Consider the following 23,025-nt stretch of genomic DNA (forward strand, 5'->3'; position numbering starts at 1 on the left):
AAAATCTCCTCATTACCTGCCTATATGTATTGCAATACATATATATACATATTCATAGGACGAGTTCCATATTTGGCCAATTCCATATACAAATGCTACAGTAAGCGTTTCTAAACTACCTTACTAATCCAAGGCGTCAAACTTACAGCAAGTGCCGCAAAACGGCTCTTACCAATCAAATGTTGTCCATGTTCCTACTGCCAAGTTCTCAAATCGACCAAACGGTCACTGCACGGCGAATCAACAGAAGAGATCTCAGTTGAGGACCGGCGCCACCTGGATGGTCAGATCGGAAAGAAAGGGAAAACGTCATGGATGCCAAGACTCGGGTCTCCTCCGGCAGTGATCACGTCCAAAGCGAGATTCCAATCCTTCGTCTCGACCAGTCCTTCGGGCATCAGAGTCGCCGATGAGCCCCACGTTTGGAAGTGCCAATTTGTGGTAGCAAGCTTCAGCCAGGCCTACTAGTGCAAAGGATTCGCCCTTCTCTAAACAGAGTCCTTAGACCAATAGCAAGAAGTTGGCACTGAAACTGGAATAGAAAAGACAGAGTTTACTAAACCTCATGAGGTGGAATTACATTCACACAACACCCATCGGTAGAGTATGAGGTAGCACACTGACTAGAAGGAGCTTGGTCCTTTTATACCCACTCAGGGGCTGAAATGAAGGCAGTACAAGGTGTTGGTTTCAAATACATATAAGGTCATACAGAGAGTGTGCTAGCAACAAGTAGGAAGGGCTGACAGTCAGCTAATTCTGGGGGGCACATCTTGACAGTTACAAGTTGGAGACAGCTGTATGCTCAACTGAGCATGTGCAAAGCAGAGAAGACTAGACATATCTTGTCTCTAGGCAGATTTCAAGAGCAGTTGACAGGAAGGTAGGACAGAGCACATGGCATACAAAATGGCCGACAGAAATACAAAATGGATTCCGTAAACGGACAAGATAGTCTCTAAATACAAGATGTCTTCTGCTAATGCTTAACCTGATCATTGCTAAATTATGACAGGTCGGTTCTGCATTCACAGCCCCGACCGACATTGTAATTAGGCCTATATTAGTTTAAAATATCTTTTTTCTTATTATTGTTATGTATTTTAGTATATATTTTAAATGTATATGATGTAATTTATTTGTATAAATATTGTTTATGTCTTTTAATATATTTGTTACAATTTTAGTCAGTATTAAATTACATTTAATACATTTTATTTGTTTTTTAGGTCTGTAGCCGGTTGTGGTTTTCTAGTGGTATAGAGTTTGAAGTAATTTAATTATAATAAATTGATGATTATTTTATATTGATTATTTGATTGATATATAATTTATCAATTTTTTGGTAATTAATTGATAATTAATTATGGTAATTGTGTAATTCATTTTTTGTAGGTGTGGGTTGTGGTTTTTGTAGGTTTAAAGAGTGAGAAGTAATTCATTTTTAATTGTATAATTAATATTTTTGAAAGTTTCATTTTAGGTGTGGGTTTTGAGGTTTATAGGGGTAAAGGGTGGGCAGTTAATTTTATTGAATTGATATTTAGTTTTAAATACATTATTAGTGATTAATTGTTGATTAATTTTGTTAGTTGTGCATTTTTTGTTATTTTCGATTTTAGATGTGGTTTGTGGTTTTTCAATGAGTGGGAAGTAAATAGATTTTAAGTTAATTCTTATTTTTTAATCAATATTAATTATTCATTTGATAATTAATTATGTTAATAATTTTTTGTTAAATTATATGATTGTGTTGTGTATTTTGTAAGCATATGTTATGGAAAGTACATTAATTATACGCCATTCATAATTCATATTTAATTAATGATAATTTGTTTGTTGATAAATATTACTATTAATAGTGTAAACCATTTTTTTAAGTTAGATGCAAGGTGCAGGTTGTGAGTTTTGTGGGGTTATAGTGTGGGAAGCAAGTAAATTACATTTATGTAATCCATTTTTTTGTTAATGAATAATTTCTAAATAACAATGTTTATTTCTATGAAATATATTTTGTATTTTATTTATAATAATATTTGTAGGTATTTGTGATAGTTATCTAACATTATAACATGTTTTTATTTTTTAATTTTAAATATTTATTTCCTTTGTTTGAAAATATTTTTATTTTGTTCAAGATATTTGTTTGTTTTTAATGTTGCACTTACTGGAGTGGCAATAGTACATTTTACCCCTCCACAATCCAACACTTTCCCTACTGTTGTACTGACTGGAGTGGCAATAGTAAATGTTACCCCTACAAAATCTAACACTTTCCCTACTGTTGTAATGACTGGATTTGGAATGGTAAATTATACCTTTCTGCAATCCAACATTTTTCCTACTGTTTCACTCAATTGAAGTGGGAATAGAACATTTTACCCTTCCCGAATCTGACAATTTTTCTACTGCTGTACTGCTGTACTGCTGTACTGACTGGAGTAGGAAAAGTAAATTTTACTCGTCTACAATCCAACATTATCCTACTGTTGTACTAATTGGAGTGGGAATAGTAAATGTTACCCCTCTACACTCTAGCAGTTTCCCTGCTGTAGTACTGGCTGGAATTGTTATAGTAAATATTACCTATCCGCAATCAAATACTTTCAACACTGTCTTATTTACTGGAGGGAGATTTGCTAATTTACCCAGTTTTATTATTTTTGTGTTGCATTAAGTGGGAGTAGTATGTATTTTATATATTTGCTACAATAGTTGGCATATTTTAGGATAAGTTGTAGTGGAAATGGTATAAGTTTTACATTTTTTATTTAATTATTTCTTTTTATATTGTTTACGTAAAATTATAATATTTGTAACTTTTAATGTGTGTAATGTGTAATACCAGACATGGACACAGCTGTTGTTCCTGCTCTACACCACATCGAATGGCTGGACCCTTGTCATGCTGGAAACAAAGTCCCTAAGCGGAATCACACAAGTCCTATGGCTGATCTCTGGAGCCAACAAAGTACATACAGATAAGTAAATACTAAAGTATACAAGTATATACTAAAGTATATACAAGAGGTCTTGAATGCTCGACCTAAAAAGCCCCAGAAAGCCCCAGGTCCAGATGTTTATACAGTTTTGTTCTACAACATTTTCTGTCATCAACTTGTGCCTTTTCTAAAACACTTCTTTAATGCCATAAGAGAGACCAGGAGATTAGAATTTTCACATCGGAGGTAGCCATCACTGTCCTACCCAAGCCAGGGAAAGACCCTCAGAAATGTGTCATATTGCCCCATCTCTTTACTAAATTTGGGCACAGATTCGCTTATGGGTATCTTGGATAGCTGCCTTGGAGCCTACATGCAATTTATGGTTGAACTGGACTAAGCAGGGTTCATCCCTGTGTACAGCAGTGCAGAGAACACAAAGAAGATATTATATTTTACAGACAATGTGGATCGCATAGGTATGGAAACAGTATTCCTGTCTGTCAGCTCAGAAAATGTGTTTATCCAAGTTCATTGGCCATTATCCAAGCACACACTACGGTGCATGGGATTAAAAGCATTTTTCAAATGGGTATTCAGTGGATATAGTGACTCCAGATGAGAATACGAGTCCATGGTTCTCTAATCATGCCAGTAAAGATTCAGAAAGGGATGAGACGTGGGTGCCCCTGTCACCCCTTTTGGTAGCATTGCATATGGAATGTAGAACTATATCCATCACATGGAATAAAACTGTCAAGTGGACAACAATAAGAAACAAAGAACACAAGCTCTGCATGTATGTGGGCTATGCAATACTAACTATGACAAACCCGGATCGCTACATCCGAGAAGTGATTGAAGCACTAGTGCTTTTTCAGAGGGCCTCTAGCTTTCAAATGAACATGCACAAATCCCAATTACTCAGCTTAATACTGAAAGAAATGTCAAAGGCAGGACTACAGTCTCAACTCTTACTATATAGGACGAAATATAGTATTCCTTACTTGGGTTTGAAAAATGCTGTCTAGAAAAGACAGCACATGAGAACTACATGATACTAATGAAGCATCTGAAAGCACATTTTCAGAGCAGGCACAGAGCCAGTCTCACCTAGTTGGGGCACCAAGGCGCAAATAAGATGATAGCACTACCAAGACTACTGTACATAGTGCAAACTCTCGTATTCCAATCTCCAAAAGGCACCCTGGCCAACATCCACTAGATGTTCACTGACTTTTTATGGGCAGGCAAGAAGCCTGTATTAGTGACCAAAGAGGGAGGCAGGGTTTCCCTAATGTTTTACATTATTTTCATGTGGCCCAAATTAGATGTGTAGTGGAGTGACATTGTTATGAAAATGATAAACACTGGAGTTTTAGAGACCAGATCATAGGTGGGAGACATGTTTGGAAGGCGGTCTGGCTCCCTGAGAAACCTAGAGTGTGGGACTAGAGTGAGGTTGAGAGCCATGGATATGAGGGTAGGTGTGCCGAGATTAGTTGCAGGTCCGACCCCATGACACCAATAATTGAAAATCCTAACTTTATCCATGCACTCATAGAGAAAGACTTCAGGGAATGGCAAAAGGCAGGATGTTAGCAGAAAGGAGGCTTATATTAATGGGAGGGGATAAAGAGACTTCCATGTATATCAGTGGGTGACACACCTCACAATCAAAGAGGCAGCAAGCAGACTTCTATTACTATTCGAAAAATGGCTCATTACAAAGACAAGGGACAAGTGCATCATGTCACAAATATATAACCACCTCTTGCACATTCAGTCAGTTAAGAAAACTGCAGGTGAGAAGAGCTTGGAAAATCCCAGGATGATCAAGAATGGATTCTGGTCTTCCAAAGGGCAAGGGTCATTCCATTCAGTCTAGCAATCAAAGTCACTCTAATCAAGTTGGCCTCCTAAAAGTAGTTCACACCAGAGAGAGTTCATTCATGGATTAAACACATATTTAAAGAATGCTGGTGGGAATTTGGGGGAACTGCTTACTTCTGCACCTATTTTGGCACTGCCTTAAACTTAAAAGATGTTAGTATTGAAGGATATAGGCAAACTGTTTGATTATCTCCCTATTAAGGCTCCCAATGCACATTGTGTGGATGGCAAAACAATATATCCACTCAGATAACTTACAGGGAAGTTTATCGCGATTTTCTAAGCAGAGCAAAACATGTGATCCTGGCTCTCTTGGGTACAATCAAAACCCCTGACCACAGAAAATGGTAGTACACGTTTTGGGAAACGCTGCGATTTTCCATAGCATAGAGAGGACCTACATGACATTGGAACAAAAGGAACAGGGCTTTGAGAAACAAGTGGGGACTTGTCTCACACTGCTAGTCACAGGGTTTATGGAAATTACCTGCCCCAGGAACCAGAGGGTGCTGGGTGCTGCAACTGACAGCTCCCAACAAAGGACAGTAAGCAACTAATGATTCACAGAGTATCTCAGGTCACTGAGGTTTATAGTTCTCGTAGGCCTATGTATGGTCTATGTATAACCTCTCCAGCTGATTAAAGTTCCCAAATACCAGGTAAAAGGATGTAGCTCAGGAAGTGGGTTGTTTTAGGATATGGCCTATCGTTTTTGTTTATTATTTGGAATATACCTACCCTGCCAGCCAGAGGATGTAGTGTACAGAGAACAAGGGAAACCCAAAGGGAGTTGCACTAGGGACCTTGGGCGGTAGTCTATTGTAGGGAACAGTGGACCCTAGTTTATCAGGAACAGGGAAATGATAGGCATACACTGAATAGTACGTATGTCCTTTGTCCAGCCGGACAGGATTTTATTAGTTTCAGTGTTTGAAATAGCTCATATATTCAACATATATTAACAAGTGGGCACGACCCGTGACCCACAGAAGACAAGACAAAACAAGAAAAGAGGGTTTATGCAAGGGCGCACAAGTCGGTCTGTGCTAGTATTTAGTTTGACAGACTTGATTCTGTTTTAACACACCATTGTAAGTAACATTATATGACATTATTTGGTAGATGTGGTGCTCATTGGTCGACGACGTTTCAATGCCACAACTCAAATAAAATTTTTACAACAAGAGGTGGTGAGGGACAGAGTCTCTGAATTAAGCAGAAAGCTCTCACCCAGTCAAGAGATCAGGGCTAGATCCAACACAGTTTTTTAGCTCACTGCACCATCCCAGTTTCAGAACCTGGCTGTATGCAAATTAGTCTGTTCCTCTCCCAGTGCATGATGGGAACAGGGCAAACCAAACTACAAAAGCCAATTCTTACACTGGGAAGGAAACAAGCTCCCGGGGACCGGTTTCTGGCATTACAGCCGTCTTCGGCCCGGTTTGCTTGAATCCTGATGGTGCAATGAGCAAGGGACTCATGTCTGAGTATACCCTTCCACGCTTAGGGTGGACAAAAATATTTACAACAAGGGGTGGTGAGGGACAGAGTCTCTGAATTAAGCAGAAAGCTCTCTCCCAGTCAAGAGATCAGGGCTAGATCCAACACTGTTTTTTAGCTCACTGCACCATCCCAGTTTCAGAACCTGGCTGTATGCAAATTAGTCTGTTCCTCTCCCAGTGCATGATGGGAACAGGGCAAACCAAACTACAAAAGCCAATTCTTACACTGGGAAGGAAACAAGCTCCCGGGGACCGGTTTCTGGCATTACAGCCGTCTTCGGCCCGGTTTGCTTGAATCCTGATGGTGCAATGAGCAAGGGACTCATGTCTGAGTATACCCTTCCACGCTTAGGGTGGACAAAAATATTTACAACAAGGGGTGGTGAGGGACAGAGTCTCTGAATTAAGCAGAAAGCTCTCACCCAGTCAAGAGATCCGGGCTAGATCCAACACCGTTTTTTAGCTCACTGCACCATCCCAGTTTCAGAACCTGGCTGTATGCAAATTAGTCTGTTCCTCTCCCAGTGCATGATGGGAACAGGGCAAACCAAACTACAAAAGCCAATTCTTACACTGGGAAGGAAACAAGCTCCCGGGGACCGGTTTCTGGCATTACAGCCGTCTTCGGCCCGGTTTGCTTGAATCCTGATGGTGCAATGAGCAAGGGACTCATGTCTGAGTATACCCTTCCACGCTTAGGGTGGACAAAAATATTTACAACAAGGGGTGGTGAGGGACAGAGTCTCTGAATTAAGCAGAAAGCTCTCACCCAGTCAAGAGATCAGGGATAGATCCAACACCGTTTTTTAGCTCACTGCACCATCCCAGTTTCAGAACCTGGCTGTATGCAAATTAGTCTGTTCCTCTCCCAGTTCATGATGGGAACAGGCCAAACCAAACTACAAAAGCCAATTCTTACACTAGGAAGGAAACAAGCTCCCGGGGACCGGTTTCTGGCATTACAGCCGTCTTCGGCCCGGTTTGCTTGAATCCTGATGGTGCAATGAGCAAGGGACTCATGTCTGAGTATACCCTTCCACGCTTAGGGTGGACAAAAATATTTACAACAAGGGGTGGTGAGGGACAGAGTCTCTGAATTAAGCAGAAAGCTCTCACCCAGTCAAGAGATCAGGGCTAGATCCAACACCGTTTTTTAGCTCACTGCACCATCCCAGTTTCAGAACCTAGCTGTATGGAAATTAGTCTGTTCCTCTCCCAGTGCATGATGGGAACAGGGCTAACCAAACTACAAAAGCCCATTCTTACACTGGGAAGGAAACAAGCTCCCGGGGACCGGTTTCTGGCATTACAGCCGTCTTCGTCAGGCCGGATAAAACTGTACAATTCTGCCCCGTGAGCAGAACAAAGACCGTTATATCACATCTCCGCTCCGAAGAACGTGTGCTTCAAACGCAGGTAGCTACCCGACCATACTTGACTTGCACTTACATTACAAACCCTCCAACCGCCCTCCACCCCTTCCTGCACCACTTGGCCATGCACTTAAATCTCTCATCACTGCGCCGAAACGTTTTTATCTCCTTGTTTCATACACCTGTAATTTCTTCAACTAAGCATCGTCACTACAGAGATCACGGCCATGCACTTATACTTATCACTGCGCTGCAACAGATATTTAAGGACCGGACTCTGTATCAACTCTAAATGCGTCGTTTATCGTTCAGTTAACACACATTTATTTGATGCACATTCGTTACCGGTACCAGGCCCACCACACCAATGTGGCAACTATAAATTGCACAAATCTCAGTTAAGACACCTCTGCTTAATAGAGATCATCTTTTCACCCTGTTGAAACAGAGTGATAGTTTTCGCTTGATGTAGACAAAACTGTACTTAATTTACGCCTAGCATTTTAACGGAATCTGCATATGTTTCCTTTTTCCCCCCTCCCATTTTTCTCCCACTATTCTTTCATTAATGGTTTTATGTAAATGTCATATAGGCCAATGTTGAAACCGTTCTCAAGACAAACATGATTAACATTTTTGTCCTGATGATGATGCCTTTTATTTGAGTTGTGGCATCGAAACGTCGTCGACCAATGAGCACCATATGTACCAAATAATGTCATATAATGTTACTTACAATGGTGTGTTAAAACAGAATCAAGTCTGTCAAACTGAATACTAGTACAGACCGCCTTGTGCGCCCTTGCATAAACCCTCTTTTCTTGTTCTGTCTTGTCTTCTGTGGGTCACGGGTCGTGCCCACTTGTTAATATATGTTGAATATATGAGCTATTTCAAACACTGAAACTAATAAAATCCTGTCCGGCTGGACAAAGGACATACGTACTATTCAGTGTATGCCTATCATTTCCCTGATCCTGATAAACTAGGGTCCACTGTTCCTTACAATAGCCAGAGGATGTAGGCAGGTGACTGTGTTGCATTGCGGTGGAACACAATAATAGTTTCATGCAACTCTTACAACAACAAACATTTTGAGGTAGGGGGTGTTCTGATATGTCAAGGAAATGTATATCACCTACCTACACCAAACGTTTTATGGAGCTTACCTGGTGTATCAACTAAAAACAAAGTAACAAGATTATAGAAGAACATTTTCTTGTTTTTTCCCTCTCTTCCACAAAATGATGACTGCACTTTGTCTTACCTCTGTTCATTGTAAACTGGAAGCAGGCACCCAATGAACATGTCTCTCCACAGTTGTAACTTGCATCACAATTGGAATCACTTTCACTGAGAGATGACCTTTTGGAAATGTGGCCTTTCTGCAAGGTCAACCAAGGTTTTAACCTTCTTGTACTGAACCTATTTTTGTTGGCCATTAAGACTCTGCACACTTTATGCCTGCTAACTAGTAACTAGCGGTAAAGTGCTTGAGCTCTCCCTTTTAAACCTGATGAAATTGGCATACATCAAATTGTCACTTTTCGTTTACTTATAAGTCCCTCATAAATGGTGCTGCATGTACCTAGGGCCTGTAAATAAAATGAAACAAGTGAGCTACAACAATCATTGCGTCTCCCGCGTAAGGAAGACTCTAAAGCATGTCTACTGGTTTGCCCTTGGAGTTTGTGTGCGCAGGTTTAAACTGCCACTTAGATATGGCAAAATAAACGTTTTATCACGCCTAAATCTTTGTTTTTAGAACTCAAGTGTCACCATAAAAGTCGGGCCTAAATGCCCAAAGAGGAGGGTGCATGGTATTTAAAAATTATGGCAAGTATAGTTAAGGCTTTCCATGTACTGGTGGACAAAAACCTACAAAGTAATTTTTCACTCTGGCAAAGGATGGCTCTCCTGTATAAAAGCACTGGGTTACAGTATAACTAAAAAGAATGCATAACTTCCGTCTAGGAGCAGCTAGAAATATGATTCAAGAACTCAACTGAAGAATCATTTAAAATCAAACTTAGGGCCAAATCCGACCTCGCTCAGAAAGCCCTATGCCCGGCTCACGCCCGTAGAGATTTCCGAGCGATTCGGGTTCCTGGGCTACAAGCAACAGAGAACAATGCTCTGCTGCGCTGATGGACTCTGGTCTCTTGGATCCCAATTGAAGTATATGGGAGCCTGGTGTACGTTGCATACATAGGCTCCCAAAGACAATAAAGGCAAGTTTCGGAATGTGCGTGCATATAAGGGTCCCCCCTCAGTGATCGAGTAAGAGGCGCCTGGGTGAAGAAGGGCCAACTATGGACCCCCAAAGTCCGCTTCCTGAAGCTTTTTTGAGTTGGAGGCTCCGACTCAGTCCAGCTGCTTGGTGCGCACATTGTACTTGGTCGTCCGGAAATCCACACCGTTGCGATGTGCATGTCAGCCATGGTAGAGTCGTCCGGAAGGGATCGTTGACGGGTACGAGTCACTCGGAGCGCGAGGCAATTATCGCATCGTACTTGGTTGCTCGAACAGCTGTACGAGTCGCCCAGAAATCACACGTACGACTCGGACTCACTACTGACAGATGCCGTCAGGAGTGCTTCTGAGCGAGATCCAAATCGGGCCCTTAATGTGACAGTCAGATTATATACTACTCTTTTGGAAATCACACTTTTAGCAAGTTGTCAGTTTCCCGTCTAAACCAAATGTGCCTTTCTGTCAGTGTTACTAGATCCCTGATGGCTCCCCTGGAGTGTCATATGTATTTATCCCAGACAGTGGACAAAGAGCCTTGGACGTGGGGAAGGGTGTTTCCCTCCTGAGCGAGATGGCCTTGGAGTTACCTAAGCTTCAAACTGTAGCCTGGGGCTGTGACTAGCCCTTTCTCAAGTTTAAATAATGCCTACACTGGCACTGGCTGATGCATTTCACACCTCGGGCCTGCCTGTCTGCCGCCTCTCATGTCAGGCTTGCACCAAACCTAGTAGCGGTGGAGGAACCGATCAGAATTGGCTTAGGGAGTGGACAGAGGCTTGCCTGTGACCAATACAGGCACTTGGCGTAAAAGTGGACCCCAAAGTCCTCCTTTCAAAACACTCCTGGACCTTTGTGGCTCAAATGAAGGACTGACCTGCTGTCTGAAGAACCCAAAGATATGCTGGAACTGCTTGCTTTGAACCCAGGAACCTAGAAGTGACTCCAAGGTTTAGTTGGTTGACCTCCTATTTGAGCTACACAGACACAACCAGATTCCAGAGGACTATCTCCCTACAACTGGCCAGATGACTAGTTTCATCTTGATCTGCCCTGGACTTTACTGCTGGCCTCACTGGAGTGAGACCTACCTAACCTGCTAGTAGTACCCCTCAGGTTCTGGACTCTTGGGTGTAGTTAGATTGTACCAGGTAAATAGAAAAACAAAGTACCCTGCCTCAGGATATATAGGCCCTGGCTAGAGGGTCCTAATTGATGTATATGGAGGGGTGATTAACCTAGGGGTTGACAAAACATATAACAATCACATAGTCAAATCAAAAGGACTGTACAATTCAAGTTTAGAAAATATATATTTTTTTTATTATTATATATTGTTTTTCTGATGATAGCCATAATACAAGAAATTTTTTGGGGAGGAATATATTAATTTATATATCATAAGTACATACAAGTCATCAATAAAACAAACAGATATGGGGACAACAATATCAAATCAATTCGTCCTACCCAGTAACCGCCAATCTTTACACACACAGTATCATACACTTCATTCCCTACTCACTCTTTCTCTCCTTATATCATACACCATTCATTCTCTCATTCATTCTACTGTTCCTTGCGAATACAGCACATAGGTGGTCAAATCGGGATGTTCATCCGGATAGATGGTTTTGGTTACGGGTCCTGGTGTTATGAGGACAATGACCGTATTCCTGGAGACATACGCCGACGCGCGTTTCGGTGACAGGCCAATAAGGCTGCACCTTCGTCAGGGCAAGGGGCAGTAAACTGGGACGGGCACAGGGATAAAAACTCTGATTTTGTATTAGGTTCTGCTGTTCAAATATCAACTATATCAGACTTCAGATGGCATCATTGGGATGCAGTGGTGCCAAATACTGTTGTTATTTCAAAGGACAGGTTACAATCAAGTTGACTCCAGTATGGTTGGCTCCTTCGCGTTGTGCTTTATAACCCCCTCAGATTTAGGCGATCATCTGGGTTCTAGATAGAAGTAGGCACACAAAGAGCCTTTCAGGCTTCAAGAAGGCGTTTCTAGGCGGGGAATTCAATCGTGTTCCGACCTATTGATTCCGGCATCCATCCATTTGGCCGACAGATTGAGTCGGCGGAACCCCAGCGTGATGACAACAGCCTCCGGGACGTAGGCGGTGCATTGGCTAGCACCTTACGAAGGGGACTTGGAACTAGAAGACGGCATCGCGTCCACTCGCTACCCGGAAAAGAAACCAACAGAACAGAGCATTATGGAAACCCCCGCTTAGGACCGGTTACCCTACTGCCGAAAGGCAGGTAGATGCCTGATAAGAATTCTGCACTTTTGCGCTCTCTGAACGCACCGATTTAAAGAATCAATAGGTCGGAACACGATTGAATTCCCTGCCTAGAAACGCCTTCTTGAAGCCTGAAAGGCTCTTTGTGTGCCTACTTCTATCTAGAACCCAGATGATCGCCTAAATCTGAGGGGGTTATAAAGCACAACGCGAAGGAGCCAACCATACTGGAGTCAACTTGATTGTAACCTGTCCTTTGAAATAACAACAGTATTTGGCACCACTGCATCCCAATGATGCCATCTTAAGTCTGATATAGTTGATATTTGAACAGAAGAACCTAATACAAAATCAGAGTTTTTATCCCTGTGCCCGTCCCAGTTTACTGCCCCTTGCCCTGACGAAGGTGCGGCCTTATTGGCCTGTCACCGAAACGCGCGTCGGCGTATGTCTCCAGGAATACGGTCATTGTCCTCATAACACCAGGACCCGTAACCAAAACCATCTATCCGGATGAACATCCCGATTTGACCACCTATGTGCTGTATTCGCAAGGAACAGTAGAATGAATGAGAGAATGAATGGTGTATGATATAAGGAGAGAAAGAGTGAGTAGGGAATGAAGTGTATGAAACTGTGTGTGTAAAGATTGGCGGTTACTGGGTAGGACGAATTGATTTGATATTGTTGTCCCCATATCTGTTTGTTTTATTGATGACTTGTATGTACTTATGATATATAAATTAATATATTCCTCCCAAAAAAATTTCTTGTATTATGGCTATCATCAGAAAAACAATAAATAATAATAAAAAAAAAATATATTTTCTAAACTTGAATTGTACAGTCCTTTTGATTTGACTATGTGATTGTTATATGTTTTGTCAACCCCTAGGTTAATCACCCCTCCATATACATCAATTAGGACCCTCTAGCCAGGGCCTATATATCCTGAGGCAGGGTACTTTGTTTTTCTATTTACCTGTTTTTTTCCCCCCAACTACCTGCCCTTATCCTAAAGACACCCACGGGGAACCCCCTTCTTTGTCTACTGTAGTTAGATTGTACTCCTCGTGCCCCTAAAGTGCAAGATCTGTTGCGTACAAAACGTTGCCATCTTTCTGCCTCGAGAACAATCAGAGACTTGGGATTACTTTGAAGCTGCGGCCATCTACATCGAATTGGCCCTCGGTCTCAGCATCTAGTTTGCCGGGCTGAATTAGACCTGACTTCGAGAAAAGTATCTACATTTGAATGCAGGGGGCTTCATCAGAGCTGACACCAATAGCAACCTGATGACATCAAGGCCTTTTTTTTGTCACAGACTTCATCTACTCAGAGCTTACCTGGGTTCGAGAATGACTAGGGTAGGAACCTACTCTTCAGCAACCGCGGTCGTCGAACCCTGCTTTGCCCTTTGCTTGAAGCTGGCCATACCAGCTTTCTAAGTCCAAACATAAAATTTCCACTGAGACGATACTGGTTCCTGTATCTGACCTGAACTTTTGACTTTGACCTGGTCTAGCATGACTAGATGACTGCAGCTGGTGCCCTGTACTTTTTGGTGCTATTTTTAATTCAATCGTTTAAATTGTTATCTCGGGTTCGGTTCAACTTATTGGATTTTTGGCATTTTATTTCTGAAGATTTAATCTATTTTTCTGAACCTGATTGTTATTTTTCTTGTGTTGTGTTTTCAATGTATTACTGTTTGAGTGCTGTATAACTACTTTGCACAACTTCAGCCTGACTGCTTTTGTGCCAAGCAGGGAAATGGTTAAGCACAGGTTCATTTATTGATATTTGTGGTCAACCCTGACATTGTGATTATTATTTGAGGTTGGTTCTCTGCCCCCCTCAAGTAATACCATATTTCCTAAATCACAGCTTACTCTCCTGCCTACCTTTCTCTTATTTCAGTTACTGTCAGTTGCTTCTCCACACATTTTCCTGCTTTGTTTCTCGTGTCTTCTGTGCACATCTTCCACTCCAGTCTCCAGGCACTGAAATCTTGCCTAACCTTTTGCTCACCTGTCACAATGTGCTTTTAAGTCTTAATGTTCCCTTCTTCTCAGGTGGTAAGGTCAATGGATCTGTAGTCTTAGACCTGTCGGCATTAAGGGGGTATCCTCTCAAACCTTTTGCCTTGCTACCCCATATTTTTATGATCTCATTTTTGTTGGCCTTAGGACTATGTGCAATTTACTACAGCTAACCAGTGCCACATTGTGTGTGCTCACTCCATAAAACATAGTAACATTGGCTGTCCCCAACTGGGATATTTAATTTACTTATAATTCCATGGTAAAGTGGTACTACGTGCACCCATGGCCTTCGAGTTAAATTCTGCTAGTGAGCCTGCAACACCCATTGTACCACAAATATAAGTAGCCCCTTCAAACCAGTTAAGGCCTGCCAGTGCAATCTCTGTGTGCAGTTTAGAATTGCCACTTTGACCTGGCAAAATAAACCTTTTGCCAGTCCCAAACCTTCCTTTCCAATACACATTCGTCACCCCTAGGATAAGCCTTAAACAGGGCAGGGTGCAATGTATTGTCACCCCTAGGATAAGCCTTAAACAGGGCAGGGTGCAATGTATTTATAAAGTAGAACATGTACATTTAGGTTTTACATGTCCTGATATGAAAAATATGTACATTTGTTTTCGCTATTGAGGGGGCCTGCCTCTCCCATAGGATAACATTGGAGTTACAATATTATATTCAATAAAGCTGTAACGCCCAAATGAGAACAGGTAAACTGTTCATGTTTGGTGTCTTCGGAATTGTAATGAAAAGTCATCTTTTATGGTGAAATCCGATTTTTGGTTACACTTTTGAAAAGTCCCCTTTAAAAAGGTGTCATTTTACAGCCTTAGCCATTTGGTGCCTGAAGCCTATCTTTAGATCAGATGACAGGGTATAGTTGGCAGTTGGCCTTTCTGTATTCCTTCTAGACAGCCACACATAATAGAGAGCTTATGTGTGTCTAGATGGGACATCACTGGCAGGATGGGAGGGTGGAGTTAGGCACAGACCCACTTACACCTGATTAGGCTGTGTCCTGTTTCGACACTGAGGACTGCATATCCCCTGTAGTTAGCTTGGAGTCAGAGCAAGAAAGGCAGGAAACCTGGGAACATCAAAGGAACACCTCTAGAAGCTTCCCCTATGTCGAAGGAGGCAACAGGTACAAATATTGAACTTCAGTTACCAACTTCTCAGTTCACTTCAGGAGCCCCCAAGACTCTGTGTTGCTGAAAGGACTGCCACTCCGCTGGACCGCTACTCTGGGCAACTTCTTCCTGCTTTGCTGACCTGCTGCCTGCTACCCTCTTGCCTGGGTAAGAAGGACTGGACCTACAACCTGTATCCAGGACTATCATTCTGGCTTCAAAGGCTAGTCTCTTGTAACCGGAACCTGGACTAAGCAAACTGTGAATTCTACCCTGCCAAGTGGTCCCAGCCTAGTCCAGGACACTTGGAAGTGGGCATGAAGTGCTCTGCCAGCCTATCTGTGGATATAGTAGAGCCAACGAATTGTTTTTCCTGTGAGGATTCTTCCAGTGCAAGGACTTCACATCAACCTTGCAGCCTGCATCCCTATCAGAACTGCTGCTCTGTGAATCAACCCCAATGAAGGCTCTTCCAAACCTCTCATCGAAGACAACCTCAATGATGATGGAGGGCTTCGCATCACAAGCCCTGCAGTCTTCTCAGAACCAACAGTGTGTGACGCATCTTTAACTCAGGACTTCGCATTGCAAGCTTTCATCATCTATGGCCTCCTTAACTGGATCTCACATCCAGACTTGCAGTTCCCCGGAGCCAACACATTCCCTCAGCTGCATCCTCAACTCGGGACCTTACAATGCTCTGCAACACTCAGCAATGCTGCGCAACTAGGATTTAAGTTTCTCTTGTTTGGAGGACCTAACTGGGTCCCTTTAGGCAGCCCATTCTCCATAGCGGTCGGGCTGATCTTGTGGCTTTGTCCCAGTCTAATGCAACCAGCTATCCACAGTTGGTGATTTTTTGAGCTATTTTAACTTACGTCTTTAAAATTGCATGTGTTTGGGTGTACTGTTTGGATTTGAGTCATTTCTTGTTTTATTTATTAAAGCATGTTATACTTGGCATCATTGGCATGGGCTCCCCACACGTTTGCCTCCTGAACTCCTGTTTTGTTGTCTTCATTTTTGCTGGCTTTAGGATTTGATGCATTAAACCCCAAACGTTGTGAATGGGGGTGAATATTAGCATTGTTCAGCATTCCGTCCATCAATTGTTCTTTTCTCTTATGTCACCCTAAGTGAGAAGGCACCAAAAGTGGAGAAGGTATGCCCTGAGGTGGGTGCTGTGCTCACTGCGCCACTAGATTCAAGCTAACCCGGCTGATATGGGGTAATCCCCCGAAACTGGTGCCAGGATGCTTCTTTCTTGTCCAGAGATGGCCTGGTTTGGCAGTTCCGGCTGAACTGTTCACATGAGGAGCAGAGTCAAGACTGATTTGCATATGGCTGGGCAAAACTGGGGTGGCATGGTGAGCAAAGAAACAATGACTGAAACCCAGACGGGGGTATGTTTGCATTGTTCAGCATTCCATCCATCAGTTGTTAGTTTTGCTTCTGTAACCCTAAGTGGGAAGGGTATGCCTAGATGTGGGTTTGGTGCTCACTGCACCACTGGATTCAAGCTAGCATGGCTAATGAGGGTATTACCCCGCAACCGGTCTCAGAATTCTTGTTTATGGTCTAGGGAGGACCTGGCTTGACAGTTCTGGCTGGACTGTTCCCATGGGATGCACAGTCAAGACTGATAGGCACAAGGCCAGGTCCAAAGTGGGGTGGCGTGGTGAGCAAAAAAAGTATGGATGAAACCCAGATTCAGACTGGGGGTAAATGTTTGTATTTTTCACCATTCCTTCCATCAATTGTTCTTGTGTCTTTTGGATTCTGGGCACTTTAGCACTGCTAACCAGTGCTAAAGTACATATACTCTGTACTCAAAACATGGTAATATTGACTTAACCACAATTGGCCTATTTAATTAATTTGTAAGTCCCCAGTGGAGTACACTATATGTATATATAAACAAAGAGATTCTATCAAAGTGTAATGATTTTTATTATTTTTATTGTTTTCTGTGGGTGATAAAAACTAATAAATGAGCTCTCTCTTAGGGTGGTAAAGATGAGAGCACAGTGTGCTTTTTAAAATACCCCTCACACACTAAAAAAATCCAATAGTGTCATGCTTCATCATTGGGGTCTTCCCGTCCCTCTACGGGGCGGGGCGTGCTACGACCTGACCGACTACGCGGGAGCACTAATATAGTGACAGGACTATGTGACTGTGCAAGTGTGGGTGATGTCAGTGAAGTGTAGGGACCTAATTATGTGTGGGAATAAAAAAGGTTAAAAATCCTCTGGCTAGTGGAAAAAAACAATTTATTCACTTCCCTAGCTGGGGACGTTAAGAAGGGGGTTTTGTTGAGGTAGAGCGATTCGCTACTACCTGGTCTACATGTTTCGTAGGCAGTCCCCTACTGCCTACTCATCAGGACCTTCTAATGGTCCCTACTGGAACAAAGCTCAGTTGCTAAATGTAATAAGCCTGCCATTTAGGGGATGGAGCATTGAACCATCATTCTGTCCATAAAGTCTTAAGTGTATCGTTTGTGGTATGGGCAATTGCTACTAAAACGTGGGACCTGTGGCGCTAACAATAATGAGCATCCACAGACAGATTACAGTATCATTGTATAATTCTGTATGTTTCTCTCCCTCCCTTTTCTTTCCCCTTATTTTACAGAGACCACATTCAGGTCATTATTTTTGATACCTTTTGCTTATAGAGGGCCAGCTCATGCCCTGAAGCAGAAACTAGCAGTGGATTTTTACTGCTGGTTTCTAGGACGACAGGCTTATTACATTTAGCAACTGAGCTTTGTTCCAGTAGGGACCATTAGAAGGTCCTGATGAGTAGGCAGTAGGGGACTACCTACGAAACATGTAGACCAGGTAGTAGCGAATCGCTCTACCTCAACAAAACCCCCTTCTTAATGTCCCCAGCTAGGGAAGTGAATAAATTGTTTTTTTCCACTAGCCAGAGGATTTTTAACCTTTTTTATTCCCACACATAATTAGGTCCCTACACTTCACTGACATCACCCACACTTGCACAGTCACATAGTCCTGTCACTATATTAGTGCTCCCGCGTAGTCGGTCAGGTCGTAGCACGCCCCGCCCCGTAGAGGGACGGGAAGACCCCAATGATGAAGCATGACACTATTGGATTTTTTTAGTGTGTGAGGGGTATTTTAAAAAGCACACTGTGCTCTCATCTTTACCACCCTAAGAGAGAGCTCATTTATTAGTTTTTATCACCCACAGAAAACAATAAAAATAATAAAAATCATTACACTTTGATAGAATCTCTTTGTTTATATATATCTGATCGGAGGGTGATTCTGTCAATACCTCTTCACTTCCTCAATTGTTTTGGAAGTACACTATATGTACCCAGGGCCTATAAATTAAATGCTACTATTTGGCTGAGAGCACTGATTGTGTCACCCACTTCAGTAGCCCTTAAACATGGCTCCGGTCTGCGAGTCTGTGTGTGTGCAGTTTTAAACTGTCATTTTGACCTGGCAAGTTAACCTACGCATGAGACCCAAACCTTCCCTTTTACTGCACATAAGTAATCTCATGGGTAAGCCTTAGGCAGCCCTACGGGCAGGGAGCAGTGTATTTAGAAGGTAGCTCATACTCTTTTGAGTTCTGCATGTCCTGGAAAAGAAAAAATGCTAAATTCGTTTTTTGCCACTGCAGGCCCTATCTCTCCCGTGAGCTAACATTGGGATTGTCTTAAAATGTCTTTTAAGTGCAGTTTTGAATTGGGAACAGATAGAAATTTGGATTTTTGTGTCTCTAGACTCACCTAATTTGAAATCACAACTTCTGGTGAAGCAAATGTTAAATTGTATGTCTGATATGCCACTTTTAGAAAGATTAAGTTTTCTTAGTTTAACCATTCTGTGTCTCTGCCTGTCTCTAAATACACGTCTTGGTTGGGTGATACAGGCGTTGTGCATTCCCCCTATATAGTAAGACAAAGAGAGCTGGAGCATGATATTTGCATCATGATGGCCAATCACCAGGCTGATAGGCCTTCCCTGAGGTAGATTGGGAGGGAGAAGCTGTTACTTGCACCTCAATAGGGCTGTGCCTATCTCCAGACAAAGAGCTGGATAGCCCCTTTTAGTGTGTCAGGAGCCAGGACAGGAAAAACAAGGATCTTGTGAACTTCAAAGACCTTTTGATGTCTACTCCACTTTAAAGACACATGTGGGTATAACTGCTGGAACCCTGACACCATCAAGTCCGACCTCTACTGGAACCAAGAACATTCTGGTTGGAAGAAGAGCTGCTGTGCTGCAGGAGGGACTGCCAGTTTGCTACCTGCATTGCTGTGGTTCCCGGCTACCTGCTGATTGCTGGGCTGTAGGAGGGACTGCCATTTTGCTACCTGCTCTGCTTGGTAGACCTGGTGCTGGCTGCTTCTTGATTGTGAATGAGAATGATTGAACCGGTTTTATACATTCTTGGACCTAAATTTCTCAAAGAGCATGCTGGATTGCCCTCTGTTTTCTGAAGTTTCAGGGAAACAAAAGACTTCTTGCAACTCTGTTGATTCTTCTGGAGTCCTACCCTTGCCTGATGTGCCCCCTCTAGTCCTGTACCTCAGAAGTGTTGCACAAACACCTTACACATTGCCTCTTAAGTTAAGCCTGACTGTTCTGTGCGAAGCTACCAGAGAGTGAGCACAGGTTAATTTAGGGAGTGTATCTGACTTACCCTGACTAGGATTGTGGTCCCTACTTGGACAGGGTGCAAACCTATGACAACTAGAGAACTAATTTCTAATAAAATATTTTACATTTTTCTAATTTGGTATTGTTTTTGTGGTGTGTTTTCTCTTTGTTACTGTTTGAAGTGTTGCACAAATACTTTACACATTGCCTCTGAGTTAAGCCTGTTTACTGTGTGCCAAACTACTCCAGTGTTGAGTGCAGGCTAATTCAGGGTTTGCTTGTGACTTCACCCTGACACTGATTGTGTGTTTCCTATTCGAATTTATTACATCTAGGTATACGACCAGGCCAATGTGGGGTCTTTGCAGCTGCCTTTTTTTCTTAGTAATAGACTGTATTTTTCTCAGGGACTAACCTGCTCTCCCTTTTTGTAAAGATTAAGAAAATCATATCTGCAGGTAGCATTCTTCTGTGCCACAGAGGCTTCCCTTGACTGTCTCCTACCATGCACAGCTTCCCACGGCAGCCGATCTCTGCAGCTCAGCCCGCACTGCATCTAAGTAGTAATGAAGACATAACTGCGTCCTTGCTGCCGTCCATATAAAAATTACATGTACCTGCTTCCAAAAGTGTTTTTCTTCAAGGAAATTCCTGCTGCAGCTAATATTAATGGATTGGTCTTTTGTATACATGGTTTAGTAACAATTCCTTGTATTTAATCAGTGGCAATTCACTGTGTATATGTTTTCTCACAAAATTGTTCACTTATCTCCCAAATCCATGATTAGAATTATGTCATCACCTGTTCTTTGCTATAAAAGTGAATTCCATAGTTAGTCCATTTGTGTCAGAATTATTCCTGAATCTTTGCTTGTTCACTATACTTCGTGGACTCTGCAGTTCCTCCTGTTCATGTTGTTACTCCTCATTCCATCTCCTTGTTCCTTAGACTGGTCTGCAGGAAAGTTTGTTCTGGCCTCCAGTTTCCGATCCTTTATGAATTTTTGGGGAACAAGCAGAACAAGTTTTGCACCCAAAATGAAAGAAATTCAATCAACACTGTGCATCAGTTTCTGTAGGTTTTTGTGACTTTGTACTGGCTCAAAGTGGTGATAAATCTGGCCCATTGCGTGCATGCCTTGCCTGCCCAGCCATAACATTTCGAGTCTCAAGAAGTGAATGACTATCAAATGCAAAATCTTTGGCGGTTATTTCTCTCTCTGAATCTCACCTCCTTTCTCTCTTTTTGTGTACACACATCCTCTTTCTTAATCTCAGCTCTTTTTAAGTCACATTTGCCTCATCTCGTTCTCAATATACTCAATTTACCTCACTCAACTTCATCCTTGTCCACTGCTCTCCTATGACTTTGCCTTTGTCATTCACTCTGCCTACTTTATGACTTTGCCATTGTCATTCACTTTGCCTACCTCTACATGTATCACTATCAGTTCTCTCTCTCTACATCAAACATCTATGTCCCCCAATTCTTCCTCTGTACCTCACTGCTTTTTTCACTGGACTTCCCTGTATCTCTTTTCCATCTATTTCACTTATCACACAACACATGCCTAGTTTTTTCTCATCTCTCTCTGACTCTACTATCTTACCACTCTGTTCCTCCCTCGCAGCCCTTTCTCCACTCACCATGCTATCTCATTTCTCTCTATACTTCACAACTCCCTCACTACCTTACCTTTCTCTACCCCACAGCTCTCTCTCGTTCACTAACAATCCTCTCAATTTACCTCATAATTAGTTAGCTGCCTTACCTCCCCAATGGCCAAATCCCCCTTCTTTCATTTTATCTCTCTTCCCTTTCCTTCACCTATTTAAATGTCTCACTCCTTTCTGAATAACACTATTCTATCCACTCTGTGTGGAGAAGTGTGGCTCAATGATTAGAGCGGCAGACCCTGATGCAGAGGTCTAGCCCGGGACCAGGGTTTAATTCCCCGCCTCAACGGGTCCTGGGCTCAAAATTCCACGGACCTGATAATTCTCGCCTCGTTGCCTATTCCAATCATGGAGTCCCACTCTGCAACTCCGGGCAATAGCTTGCTTAATCTCCACAACGGCCCCCACATCGCTAAGGATGCCTGGCCTCCACCTTGGGGGTGCCCAGGAGTGGACGCCTCACAGGGAAAGCCAGGATGGGTTCCACAGCGGTATTCGTACAAGCGCCTTGAGACCCTTGTGGGCCAGTAGTGCGCTATACAAGTATCAATTTACATTCTGTACTGGGTACCGCTTCCAGGTCCATCTCTAGGTATGATAGTCACAGTGTGAGCTTCGGCTTTTAGCGCTGCGCCTCCTACCTGCCCTGTGCCCAGCCATACAGTAAATGGTGATAGCACTCCCTTAAAGCCCGCTCCACGCTGAGAACAAGGCAGCCACTCTATTTCTTCAGTCTATGTGAAGTTACTTAGCTCCATTGTGCCAACTGCTGCAGGGGGACAACCCCCGCGCCGGCCCTCGGTGCTGTGTGAGAACTAGAAAACTTGTCACTCAGTGAGTGCCTACAGCTCCCTGGGGCAAATATACCAGAATGCATGCTGGATCCAGGGGTCTATCTGCAATCTTAGCTTGTGGTCCAGACCAGCTCCAATGCCATTTCCCAGGGACCCCCGCCCTGGCCACGGGTGCTACTTTTGTGGGGTCAGTGGGCCCCTCCCTCTCTGTAATGCTAGTCCTGCTGTCCTTGTTGCTGCAGAGGATCCACAGTGCCTGCTGTCACCTTCTGAGCCATTTCATTGTTTGCTGTCACCCTGCACAATTTCCCCAGAGACGTACCTCTGGCTCCTGCTTGCCACACAGCATACCAGCCCTCTGCCCAGTGTTAACTTCTTTGGGTACTCTTCTTGTGTGGCAACTTGGCCGGTGGCGAGCATAATTTTTTTCCAGCAACAAAGCTGGGGACTGCTTGTCCCAGTCACCTTGTAGGCCATGCTTGTGACCACACCCTTCTATTTGATTGGGGCCTTTGAAC

The sequence above is a fragment of the Lissotriton vulgaris genome, chromosome 3_1 (genome assembly GCF_964263255.1).
Source record: "Lissotriton vulgaris chromosome 3_1, aLisVul1.2, whole genome shotgun sequence".
NCBI lineage: Eukaryota > Metazoa > Chordata > Amphibia > Caudata > Salamandridae > Lissotriton > Lissotriton vulgaris.